This window comes from Stylophora pistillata, chromosome 1, assembly GCF_964205215.1.
Source record: "Stylophora pistillata chromosome 1, jaStyPist1.2, whole genome shotgun sequence".
NCBI classification, from domain to species: domain Eukaryota; kingdom Metazoa; phylum Cnidaria; class Anthozoa; order Scleractinia; family Pocilloporidae; genus Stylophora; species Stylophora pistillata.
In genome coordinates, this window is record NC_142519.1 from 37,607,473 (window position 1) to 37,620,558 (window position 13,086).

At 36.7% G+C, this 13,086-nt stretch overlaps 1 long non-coding RNA gene across 3 annotated transcripts; it reads left to right on the plus strand.

Annotated features, from left to right (window-relative positions):
- The first annotated feature begins 57 nt into the window (after positions 1-57).
- Positions 58-11,922, plus strand: LOC148742347 (uncharacterized). 3 transcript variants are annotated; one of them, XR_015999537.1, is made up of 5 exons: positions 58-250; positions 3,366-3,418; positions 8,732-8,798; positions 9,199-9,374; positions 11,704-11,922. It is a non-coding gene; the product is annotated as an uncharacterized LOC148742347 (long non-coding RNA). The 3 variants fall into 3 exon arrangements; XR_015999522.1 differs by having other exon boundaries at positions 63-250; positions 9,199-9,385; XR_015999526.1 differs by lacking the exon at positions 3,366-3,418 and having other exon boundaries at positions 63-250; positions 9,199-9,385.
- The last annotated feature ends 1,164 nt before the right edge of the window (positions 11,923-13,086 follow it).

Below are 13,086 nucleotides of genomic sequence, written 5' to 3' on the forward strand. Positions count from 1 at the left end.
TTATTTCTGATTGGCCGTGACTTCCTCTCGACTCAGTTTCCTAGCAACCACATTCAAAATGGCGCACGGCCTTGGATTGAGTACCAAAAGTAATTGATGTCGCACTGTATAGTCAGGACGGTTCGTTTCGACAGCTGTGTTACATTTGACAACCTTTTCTGTAAGAAGAGTATTCTCTTCTTCACTTTGTACATCGAATGTGAGAACTTCAAACCCTCCTGGATGAAAATTCGAATTTATACTTCGACAGGTGAGAGGTCTTAAGAAGACTTTTAACTTATTCGATGTCTATGAAATGTATATTATTAGGACCACTGCGTGCTTATCCTTTGACAAATGCTGAAATTCTTCAAAGCCTCCCGTCACATATGTAAATGATGTGGACGGGTATTCTGAAGTTGCTCCGATTATTTTAAACATTCAAAATTCTTCCATCGAAATATAGTGCAAAGTCATTTAACCTCCCTCAATATCGGTCATGAAGTGAGGTGAGAAATCGACAAAATGAGTTAACGTGGTTCCTCACGAGTACAGACATAACGCGATAGTTGTACTCCAGAAATATCCGCGAAATTCGCCCACACTAAAATCACAATTTGGCGTGTTGGATAATAATCTCTTATTAGACGTTTTTTTGCGTAGTATCACTGAGTATTTTTAGTCGTTGTTTGTATTTCGACTCGCCCTATGGGCTCATCAAAATATAGCACAACTCGTAAAAATACTCAGCAATACTACATAAAAAAAAGTCGGATGAGATATATTTATTATGCAATTGTGCTTTGTAGAGTACAAATAACGTGCAGAGATGAGTACAAATATCATGCGATATTTGTACTTCAGAAATATCTGCGAATTAAATTCGTTCGCACTGAAATAAGAATTTGGCGTGTTGGATAATAGCTCTCGTATTAGACGTTTTGTTGTGTAGTATTGTTGAGAATGAATTTTTACTCATTGTTTGTATTTTGACTTGCCCTACAGGCTTGCCAAAATACAGTGCAACTTATCAAAATACTCAGTGATATATACTACACAACAAAACAATATATGTATTGATGTACAGTGTGTACTGGAAACAAAATGTATCAAGAGATTCATTAACTCAAATCCTCATGAATGCAGTTTCTCAAAAAAATGTAAAACATATTTTGATGACTGCTGCTACAGCTTGTATCAAATTGTTTCTGTTCTGGTTATAAATTTAAGCCCCCTCAGATATATACACTGTGTTTGTAAGGCCCTTTGTTTATAAGCCCTCCTAAAACCCCTTACAAAGTTGTATGTGCCCAGACTATTAATTAAACCTGAGTGAGTAGTTTTATAATGTTAGTACGCTGAGTGTTAATGGCATTGTTTTCAGCATAGTTCTTGTAAACAGACATACTTGTTACATTTTGGGGTCCAAAGTCACTATAATGTGAATAAACTGATCTGCAATATAAGTATATCAGCATCAATGTTACCCAGGGAAAAAAAAAGTCACTAATAAAACAACATAGAAGAATGAATTAGGTATCAAAATGGTGACAGATATGCTGTACAGTTGTACATAGGCTCAGACAGACAGCTCTGTTGTCTCATCTTAATTTCTTTCTCCACAATTTTAGATTGCTTTAGCATAATTGGCACCATATCTAATAGTGCTTTGTCTCCTGTACCATTTACAATACATGTTAGTTTTATGGGTTGACTTTCTGATGGAAACTCTTATCACTGTTTAATGTTTCTCACTGTTACAATTCTCATGTGTTGGTGTCATGGCAACCACATATTTATTATAGAACACAAAGATTTTTAGCAATTTGAGTCATATTGGATTTAGCTTTCAGTAGTAATGCTGGGCATCTCTATGATAACCCTTATTGAAAATCTTTCCTTTTTAGCATTGGAGGGCAAATGAGTTCATTGTTCTTAGTTTTTTTTACTGAACCTGGCTTCTTAGCTCAGTTCTCTCTCTTGGTACTACAATGTCCAGTCCATTTGCAAGGGCCATTTCTTTGCTGAATTTTCATCTGCAGCTCAAATTGAATTATTTATTGAAAATTTTGATTTAGATTTGCCTCTAAATTTTGTCCATTAACATGTGGCTTTATAGCTGACAGCTGGTAGTAGACTGTCCAACTAGTATCTTGAAGGCAGGGGTTCAAATCCTTTCAATGCCTGAATTTTTTTTATTTTTTTATTTTTCTTCTAATCATCTGACTTTTATTTTTAGTTTTCCTTTTTTTATTTATTTTTTATTAATTTTTTTTAATAAAATTTTATAGTACTCAACAGTACACTGCAATACAATACATTACTTACAATGCTGCTTTAACTTGCACTAATAACAATATGATATATGAAGTTCATATATTTTGAACTGCGGTTATAGATACGTATGATGCACGATCCTTGCAGTAGAAAGCACTATTTAATATGCAATAGCGAAAATCAGACCGGAAAAAAAAAAAAATCAGGCCTGTACGGGATTTCAACCACTGAACTCTGCAATACTAGTGCAGCGCTCTACCAATTGAGCTAACAAGCCAACTGGGAGCAGGCCGTTAAGTTGATTCGTAATAAACCCGTGATGATAAATTGGATATGATGATTATATGAAGTTCATATATTTTGAACTGTGGTTATAGATACGTATGATGCACGATCCTCACAGTAGAAAGCGCTATATATGCAATAGCGAAAATCAGACCTGAAGAAAATCAGGCCTGTACGGCATTTGAACCACTGACCTCTGCGATACTAGTGCAGCGCTCTACCAATGGAGCTAACAAGCCAACTTAGGGAGCAGGCCATTAAGTTGATTCATAATAAACCCGTGATGATAAATCAGATATGATGAATATATGAAGTTCATATATTTTGAACTGCGGTTATAGATACGTATGATGCACGATCCTTGCAGTAGAAAGTGCTATTTATGCAATAGCGAAAATCAGACCTGAAAAAAATCAGGCCTGTACGGGATGTGAACCACTGACCTCTGCGATACTACTGCAGCGCTCTACCAATTGAGCTAACAAGGCAATTGTTAGAGCGCTGACTAATAACAGTATACTATATCACTTATGGTTAATTATATGTTTACGTTACTTAGTTAAATATGGTATTTACAGTACACCACTGGCAATTACAATTACTTTTCTTGCATTATGCACATCTCTTTTTTTTTTTCATTGTTATTATTATTTTGCAATAACACATGATATGAACAAAAAAGCAAAAAAAAAGGTTTGTTGACAATATTAATTTGTATTTTACTACCTTAGATAAAGTTCTCAATTTTCCTTGTGTAAATTGTAACTTACTAAGATTTTTTCATTATTTTGACCACAGTTTGTATATGTATCTTTTGTTAATAGGATAAGCAAATCCAGTTGGTGTCAGAGGTAATATCACTAATGGCAGGAGGCAGGTAAATCTGAAGTAAAATTTGGTTAACAGATAAATTTATGTGGGTGCTATTAAAGATATTGAACTACTATATGATTTCTGGATAGAATTGAATACTCACAGGGCACTGACCAAGAAGGTGTGTTCTAGTGAATCAGGATTTTTGCATTGAAAGCATTAGTCATCATTTCTGATTTTGAATTGCTTGAGTTCCTTTTTTAGTGACAATATATTCTGGGGAAAACCTTATATATAGCCAAATCCTCTTAGCTTTTTGTCACTTGTTGTTTTGTGAGTTTTAATTGTGTAAGATCTGTTTCCAACCAGAGTCAAAGTTCACCAAATGTCTTGACCATCTTTTAACGGCAGTAGGTTGTGTCCTAATCTTTTCTTGAAGTAATTTGTGGTAATCTTTACATCTACATTTAGTTAGAGATAACTTTGTTTTTAGACTGATAGAAAATATCCCATTCTTCTAATATATTTCTGTGTGTTACAGCAGTTAATGCCTGTGCTTTTTGGGATTGCAGCAATAAGTTGAAAATTTTTAATAGTTTGGTTCAACATTATATTTCCTTTGAAAATTGCCTAGAGTTAAGAACTTACCGTCTCTATTTGATATTAGCACTTTTCCAAACAAATATTTCCAGATTAAATAGATTTGCTCTCTATTGTAATTTCTTTATTGTTCCAAAGAATAAATTCACTATTGTAAACATCAGGATAACCCTTCGTAATTACTTGAAATAGTGTAACATCTCGCTATTAAAAAGAGGCATTTTCTTGTCAAAGTGCTTAGAGTTGTAATTACATTACAATAGGAAAGATAATCCTCCATATTTATTAAAATAACTATTAGGGATAGCTTGCCTGAGGTCTCATTTGTGAAATTTAGAAACCTGCCTAACCAGCTCAAGTGAAGTGATTTTACCACAGTGGACATTTGGGAAGTTCACACCACCATATTTTACTTTATCTTTTTTATTTTTCCACAAGAGTTTGAAAATTCTATCTTGCACTGTTTTAATAACTGTTTCAGGAACACTTAGCATTGAGGCCTGAATGTTTTCTGGTTTCTTTTCTGCAATTACTTATAAGAAATTACAGTCTACGTGTGAGTCTACTCATTTCTTTGCTTGATTCAATTTCATCTGCTGGTCTAATGAAATTTGTGTCATGAGAAATTAGTATTATAATATCTTCTGTAGTGACTGAACCACTAGTTCACCATTTGCTGATTATAGGATATGAAAAATTGAATTCATTTCCCTCGTGTTTTTATTTTATTTTTTTTTAGTTTATTTTAGTTTTGTTTTGTTTTTATAGAGATGACACAATGTCAGCTAATGAAAAATAGATGATTTGGCTGCACTTGTCTGGATTTCTACAAAGAACAACCTTTAGAACCATTTAAAAAGGTTTCAAGAGTCTAAGTTTAACATGATCTTAGGAAAGATCATTTCTTAATTCAATTCCTTTCAAAATTGTGAAAATCCTTAAAATGGTGATGAGCATCAAGCCTCCAATAACTCTTGCTGAAGAGGTGATGAAAGAGTAAACACATAGTCAGCTGTAGAAATGATTTTCAAGAGTAGCAGTGAGAAACAATTTAATAAAAACCATGACATGTGTTATCAACTAACTTACTGACTCACAATGCCTCAGCTGCAACTAAATTAATTGGCAAAATTAGGTCCTCCACTAATTTCTTTCCATTAGCTTACTAATGACAACATCATCTGACTTCTGACAGTATACGTGTTTAGTTTATTACTGTTGTTCATCAACCTGACTGAAAGAAAGATCATGCCTCCTCTAACTTTTTTATTTGACCTTACTAAATGCATCTTTCAAACAGCCTGAGTAAAAACATGTATAACTTCAACATACTTTCTCCCCCATTTTCTAAATGTGAAAATAAAGGTAGTTTCTAAAGAAGCTGTGGTGCTTGTGTCAGTGGGTGTAACATGGTAATTTGGTTTTATCAGCTTACTTGAAATTATAAATTGGCCACTGTAAAAGAGTTAAAAAGCAGGCGTTTGGAGCATTTAAGCCCTTGATGTCAGAGAGGATGGAGGAATTGTGGGTTGTGCGTGTGTTTATATGCAGAAAGTGGAGCTATGCTATTGGTGAGAACATGGTGACAAGAAAAACAAGAATGAATTAATGGAATGAATTAATAGCGGTCGTTGATAACTATCAACAAACAAATATAACTGCGCGGAAAATTAGGAAACAGATACATGAAAAGACACTGCTATTTCAACTGAGGCAATTCAGTACCTTTCCAGTATAGTTTTTCCTACTTAATCAGACCTGACCATGATTTACATTTGTGTGAGAGATTTCAAGTATACTTATACCCTACATCATCAACAAGGAAAATGATTTTCACTCGAACAGTATACTTAAAGTGTACTTCAAAAATGGTACCATTGAAGTATGATTGCAGTACAACTATTATTGATGCAGTATACTTGTACTATACTTAAAGTAAACTTCATGTTTACCTTTTTTGGTAAGAGATGCGGTCGGAATTTTCCTTTTGTGACGTTTGTAGTGCTGACTGTCGATCAATAAGTTGGGCGCGGTGATGACTCACTTGAACGACAAAAACAGGGTAACCACGTTTTTTCGAAAAACTGGCACAGTGACATCTCTACAGAAACGACGAACTCCTAGAAACTGAGAAAAGGGAATGGAATTCTTGACATGAGATGGGTGCGAATATGAATACAGAAAGTAGTGTGAGTCTGTAGGTTTGTGATACACACTAGTGCATATACCATTTTCTTTAATTGAAACTTTGATGTCTGAAAAGGATAAAGAACTGTCGGAAATTTCCTAGGTATATTTTAGGGCTGGACTTGAAAGGAATTGACTGCGGTTGTAAACTGAGTTAGCTCCCCTGTTGATCACGAAATACTTATTAGCAAACTAGAGTCATATGGACTTAAGGACGTTGAGTTAGACTGGTTCCGAAACTATCTGACAGACTGAAAACAACTCGTAAATTTTGGTAAAGAAAACTCTGATCCATGTCTTATTACCTCGGGTGTCCCCCAAGGGTCAATTCTTGGCCCTTTACTCTTTGTCCTGTTTGTCAACGGTCTGCCCAGATTCTGATGTACGCTAATGATACAGTTATTTATTTCACCGCTAGTTAAATGCCCAAGAAATAAGTAGTACACTTACCAGTGAACTTGCCAAGGTTAATGACTGGCTTTTAGACAACAGCCCTTTTATTCACCAAGGCAAAACTGAATGTGATTTATTTGGTACTGGCTCTACTGGTTAGCAAATGCTAATCTCTCAGTGAATATCGATGGCAAGGAGCTAACACGGGTTGCTGAGTATAAATACCTAGGTGTAATCTTGGATGAGTCGCTTTCATGGAACAAACACGTAAATTATGTAGTAAGCAAAGTTAGTAAGAGAATAGGAATTCTTGGCCGCACCAGGCGGAGCATTAGTATGCATACTACTAGTATAATTTATAGATCATTTATTCTTCCTGTTCTTGATTATTGTGATGCCGTTTGGAACTATTGCGGCCGTACGAATGCTGATAGTATAGAAAAATTGCAGAGACGTGCGGCAAGGATTATCATGCAAACTAACAGCAGTGATGAAGCGCTAGCTCACCTTAATTATCATACGCTGGGACTTAGACGGGAGATTCACACGTTAAACCTTGTGAAGAAATGTCTAGATAAGCGCTGGCTGCAATTTTTAATGGACCACTTTTATTTTAAGAGATATCGTACAGAGAAAGACGCGGCAAAGTAATCATCTCCGTCTTCCCTCCATCAAACTAGAATGTACGAAAAAACCTTTTTATCATCATGGATGTGAAGATTTTAATCGTAATTTGTAGTTTTTATGAATAGTTTTTGATAAATTTTTAACCTTTTCTAGGATTTTTCTTCTATTAGCTTAGTTAGGATTAGTTTTGAGTATTTTTATATTTTTTTTATCTGGGGCCTCTCAGGATATCAGTTTTTGTAACTGTAGGAGTTACCCTAGCTAAATAAAAGTATCTACTACTACTACTGACTACTCTCTGCTGGGTAGAGGAGGAAGCACCGATACAGTCGTCAATATAGCGACCGCAGAGTTCAGGTTTGGGGCCATTTATTGGCTGAAAAATTAGCAGTCGACAAAACCTACAAAGAGATTGGCATAGCTGGGTTCCATTTTAGTATCCATGGCTACGCCATTGGTTTGTTTAAAATAATTGTCCCCGAATGAAAAAAAGTTGAGTGTAAGCACTAGTTCGGCTTGGTGAAGTAGTGTTTCAGATCTAGGTTCCTTAACAATGCGTTGATGAAAAAAATGTTTGAGGGTCAGAAGACCTTCGTCATTGGGAATGATAGTATAAAGAGATGTAGTATCCACGGTGAAAAAAAGTTTGCCTTGGCCGAGGAAATTAAAGTCGCGAAAAATTTGAAGAGCGTGTTGGCTGTCTTTGATATATGATAGTAAAGTTTTGACGATGGGAGCCATAATGTTGTCTAAATAGTTGGAAATAAGTTCGGTGGGACAACTGCGAGCCAAGACAATGGGTCGACCTGGGTTGTTAGGTTTGTGAATTTTAGAGAAAAAGTAAATAGAAGAAGTTCTAGGAGTGGTAGTGATGAGATTTTTTGCTGTGGCCGGCAATTCTTGTTTATCTTGTTTAGTTGAGTTCGTTAATCGTATTTTTGACAGTGTTTTGATTAGTGAAAGTGAGATCTTTGTCAACCTTTTGATTAAAAGGTGTCAGAAAGTTGCCGCAAAGCTTCTTTTTGGTAAAGGTCGGTCCTCCAAAACAACTACTGCGCCGCCCTTGTGGGCTGCTTTGATAACAATGTCTCTGCGTTTTTTTAGGTTTGTTTTAGTGGCGACCACTCTTCAAAGGAGAGATTGGAAAATTTGGTGCTACGATTGAATTTAAGTTTGTTAATATCGTGGCGACAGTTTTTGATGAAAAAATCTAGTGATGCGAACCTGGCCCTCTGGAGAAGGCCATTTAGACTTCGCATCTGAAGTGTTTCGAAAGTGTATTTGCGCGAGGTGTTAGAATGAAAGTTTATTTACAATTTGTCACTATTAGCACTGAAAAGCCTCATTGGGGGAGTGGTCAATTATTATTAGGATTTTAACTATTATTATCATGATTAGCATGATTATTATCTTATTATCATTATCATCATTACTTGAACTTCGTGTAAACGGAAACGTGGTCGGAACGTTTTCACAACTTAACCATCTTTCAAAATCACTCGTCTTTAAAACACTTTACTGACGAGGTACTACTTTTCTTGTCTTCTCTATTTATGTGGTCTTGTTGCAGTGGAGTGAGAGAAGGAGATATCCGAAGATAATCGCCAACTTCGGAGAACAAAAAGGGACGTCACCTGGTGAGTCTCGCCTCCATTTCGCACTTTTTCTCGACAAAAAAGAAAATAGGCACTGCTTTGTAGAGGTTTCAACGCTTTGGGTAAACCCAGAACGAAAGATATTAAAACAGCCCGTTAGAAGTGACAAAAAGATATTAAGTTGTCGATGAGGATTCTGTCTACTGATAACCGACGGCATCAATGAGCTCTGTTGCTCTTTTTTTTCCCTTTGCATCTTGTTTGTTAAGAAGGTGTCACAAGTTCTACAGACAAATTATAGAGTGCAGTAAAGCAGTACCCTTGGTATCATTTATTACTCTGGAAAGTTGATCGATTGTGAACACTCTGAGCTTGGGCAACCGAAACAGACAGAACTGCCCCTATGACTGTTTATCGTAATATATTGATAATACTTTCACAGAGGATGAAAAACAGTTGTATTCCCTCTTGGACATGTGTAAATCAGCTCAAGATGTGTTGCTGAAACAGGCAAAGCAGGAAATAGCCATGGGGAAATGTAAGAACCAAGTGCACTGTATGACTGAAGAAATCAAAACGTTACAGAGAATTACTACAGAGGATGCTAGGCCTAAACAGGCGAGTAGCAGGTTGGTGTGAACTAATGAGCCAACTATTAAAGTCAATAACTTTTCTGATTAATTAGACACATATCACTGATCTATATATACAAAAAAAACCTAAACCTCGCTGGGCATTTTTCATGCTTAATTGGTTATATCAACCAAGTTGAAATAGTAAATTGGCCACCGTAACGAATAAAAAAGCTGACGTTTCTAGCGTTAGCCCTTCGTCAGAGCGAATGGAGGAATTCTGGGTTGTATGTGGTTTTATATGCAGAAAGCGCAGCTACGCCATTGGTGGGAACACGGCAACGAGAAAAACACGAATAAATTAGTGGAATGAAAAGCGTTCGTTGATACATGTGGGATTAAGAGTGCCGATTTGGAAAATTAACTTTGTTGAAGAGTTTTGCGGTTTTCCGTGTTGTCTAAATGTAAGGAAAGACCGCAGATAGCCATATGTTGCTTAGAATGATTGGGTAGATTAAAGTGTCTAGCGACTGGTTTAGATGCGTCCTTGTCATTCCTTTCCACGACACGAAGGTGTTCTCGGAATCGGTCACCTAGTCGTCTTCCTGTTTCACCGATGTATAACTTTTTGCAATAAGTGCTAGTTATGCAATAGACAACGTTGGCGGAGGTGCACTTGAAGTGCTCGGTGATCTTAATGGATCGCGTGGGTCCCGATATTTTCTCAGCGTTGTGAATGAAGGGACAAGTTTTGCATCGTGCGCGAGCGCATTTAAAAGTGCCGGGTTGGTCATTAGTTTGGAATGAACCTCTGACCAAAAACTTGCCTATGTTTTTGTCGCGTTTGAATGAAGTAAGTGGAGGTTGCGAAAAGATAGTGCCAGTCTCTGGATCGTTTTGAAGTAGTTTAATTTTTTTAAGAAAATCTATAACATTTGCCAGATCGACAGTAGCATTTGAACAGGCTCTTAAGTCGAAGACGGTACGAAAAGGAAAGCGGGAGGAAAAACAGCGATGACGGGGAATGGGTAGGGAAGAGGGTGCTCCCCCTTCCTTACCACTCCCTTACAAGCTGCTTCATTCGGAGTTAATTTCAACTGCCGTTAGGGGACTGTTGACAAGCTCTATCGACAGTCAGGCACGTGTGGTTAATCAGGTTTTTCATTAGCGTAGTAATCGGCCAAAAGATTTTGCATGGATTACATAAAGCACTACCCACGTTCATGCTACCTAGCTGGTCATTTTTTTATTTTTTTTTTATTTTCTATGATTACTAAACTTTGTTCCTATAGGAAAATTAACGTGAAATAAGAAATCTGGCTTTTACTAATAGAGAGGCTACAGTGTAAACTCCGCCAACAAAAATGAAATATATGTTTACGTTGCGTAAGTATTTGAATGAAAATAAAGCCTTGGAGAAGTCTTACATTTCAATCAAAACAATCAACAAAGTCATGGTGCGAAAAGGTCACAAAACTCAACTCAACTCCGAAAGAGAGTCGATTATTCAATTATTATATAGCTGGCAGCACCAGCGGGAAGATGACGCGAATCCTATGTTCTGATGGGCTACCCGAGTGGGCAGTGCAAGATGGGCCCATCTTATCCGCTCAGGACTGCCCGCTTTGATCCCGCGCAAGAGAAAAAGTGGGTGGGGCGGACTTTAAAGTTCGTAACTTTCGGACAGTGTTGGCGACGAAGTCGCTATAAGCGGCAGAAGAAACAATCAAAACAAAGTTAGAATTAAACGAGCCTCGTGGGCACACTGTGCTAGAAACACAGTTGGCTTTCTTTCCCGGCACTCGAAATAAACAGGTCATTATTGATTCTTAGTAATTTCAAAGCGAAATATTTTTCCATATACTGAATCCTTTATTGACTAAGCTTGTTCGGTCAAGATGGCTGGATATTATCCTCGTTCTTTTATTTCGTTTTTATGGACCTCAACCTCGTCTCAGTGCATAAAAACGCTAAAAAAGAACTGGGCCAACATCCAGTCATGTTAACCTCAAGCGTGGTCAATAACGTGTATCACAGGATCGTGAGATGCCCATAAAGAATCGATCGCGCGATAATTTAGAATTCATCGCGCCATAGTTTTTCACTTATCGCGATATGATTTCGATTTCTCGCACGATATTTTGCTTTTATCGAGCGATAAATGAGATTTATAGTTCGATAAAATTGAATTTAAAAAGTGGATAGCCTGTGGTCTATGGGCCACAGTATGTTTTTGCCTAGAGGAGAAGGAAGAAATAAAACGAGAATACTCGCCCCATCGACTTGCACGAGTACAGTAGAGTAGGAGATCAATATACATGTTACAGGGCTATTAAACTTGTTAAACCTGAATTTAATTTTTTTTTTTTTTTCAGGGCACAAAGATGGTGTCTGGGAAATTGGCGTCGTTATTTAGCAGTGGCTAAGAAGATGGTTGACAAACTGTGAATTCACATATTCATTTGAACAATAATTAAGAAACTCCTTCCTGGATTGCCCGAGCTATTCCTCTCAACTCAGGCCTTTGATTTATTGTCCGATTTTAAACCAAAAGGGTTTTGATTTATGAATAAATCAATATCATTACTTCACGATCTCTTGGTCGTCTTTTCATGTGTAACACCCTCATTCATTTGCGTATAACTTCTTTAACTTAATCTCTCTGGCTTTTATGGTTTGATGCTCAATCTAAGACTACGTCACAGCATTGTCCAAAGAATAATTGCTTTCATATTGTCTTTACGTGAATTGTGCGTGTTTGTGTTTGAGTTTGAAAATATGCGAAAAGGGGCCCTGTTCTGGAGGGAATTTTCTCTTCAGATTTCATTTACCAGCACGGAGATATCAGCTGCATTGAAATTCCATCGCCCGAGTGTCACTGGCACCTTCAGTTAAGGAAAAAAAAATATGTTTCAAAAACCATATAAGTTTTATCTCAACCAGTACAAGGTACATCATTATGAAATAACAACATTGACTACGCTTTGTAATTCCAAATATGATCTGCCTGAACATTTAGATGCTACAAATAAAATTTTATTTATTGACGCAAATAATAATCTTTTTTTTTCCTATGGTCAGAGTAGCAGCTGTTTGTGAACTACTCGATGTGGTTTTCGCGAATTAATGGTTTGCTGTCAGATTACTGAGTTGATTTGAGTTTGACTAATGGTCGTGGGTCATGGGTTCAAGTCGTGGGTCGTGGGTGTGGGTGTGGGTAAAAGTCATGGGTGTGGTTAATACTTAATAATAAAAATAACCATTTAAAATATTAAATATAATAATACATAAATTTTATACAACCCTGTCATTCATTAATTTAACCGTTCTTTCTTCTAGTTATTTTATTTTGTTTATTCAATTTACCCTACTTTACGTCTATTTTTATCTGTTATCTCACTGTCAATGAAATTAGTTTCAGTTTCGCGACGCATTCCGAGATCTCGTTTGATAACAAAGGGAAGAGAGATAAATCTTGTAATTACACACTGTTTTCACGTTTTTCGAGCTGTGCGGTCTGCGGTCTGCGTTCTGCGTTCTGCGTTTTCGAGGTCTGTGTTAACGAGACACCTGAGTTGCTTTGTACGATTGTACCAAAAATGATTTCATATAGTAGAAGTACCATAACGTTAAAATTGCGACAGCGCTCGTGAATTCTATATTTGCGGCTAAAGTCAGGGCCAAAGAACAGAAATTTCGAGATCTCGTCTGACAACATCAATGACAAAAGAATGATTGATAAATCTGGTAATTACACA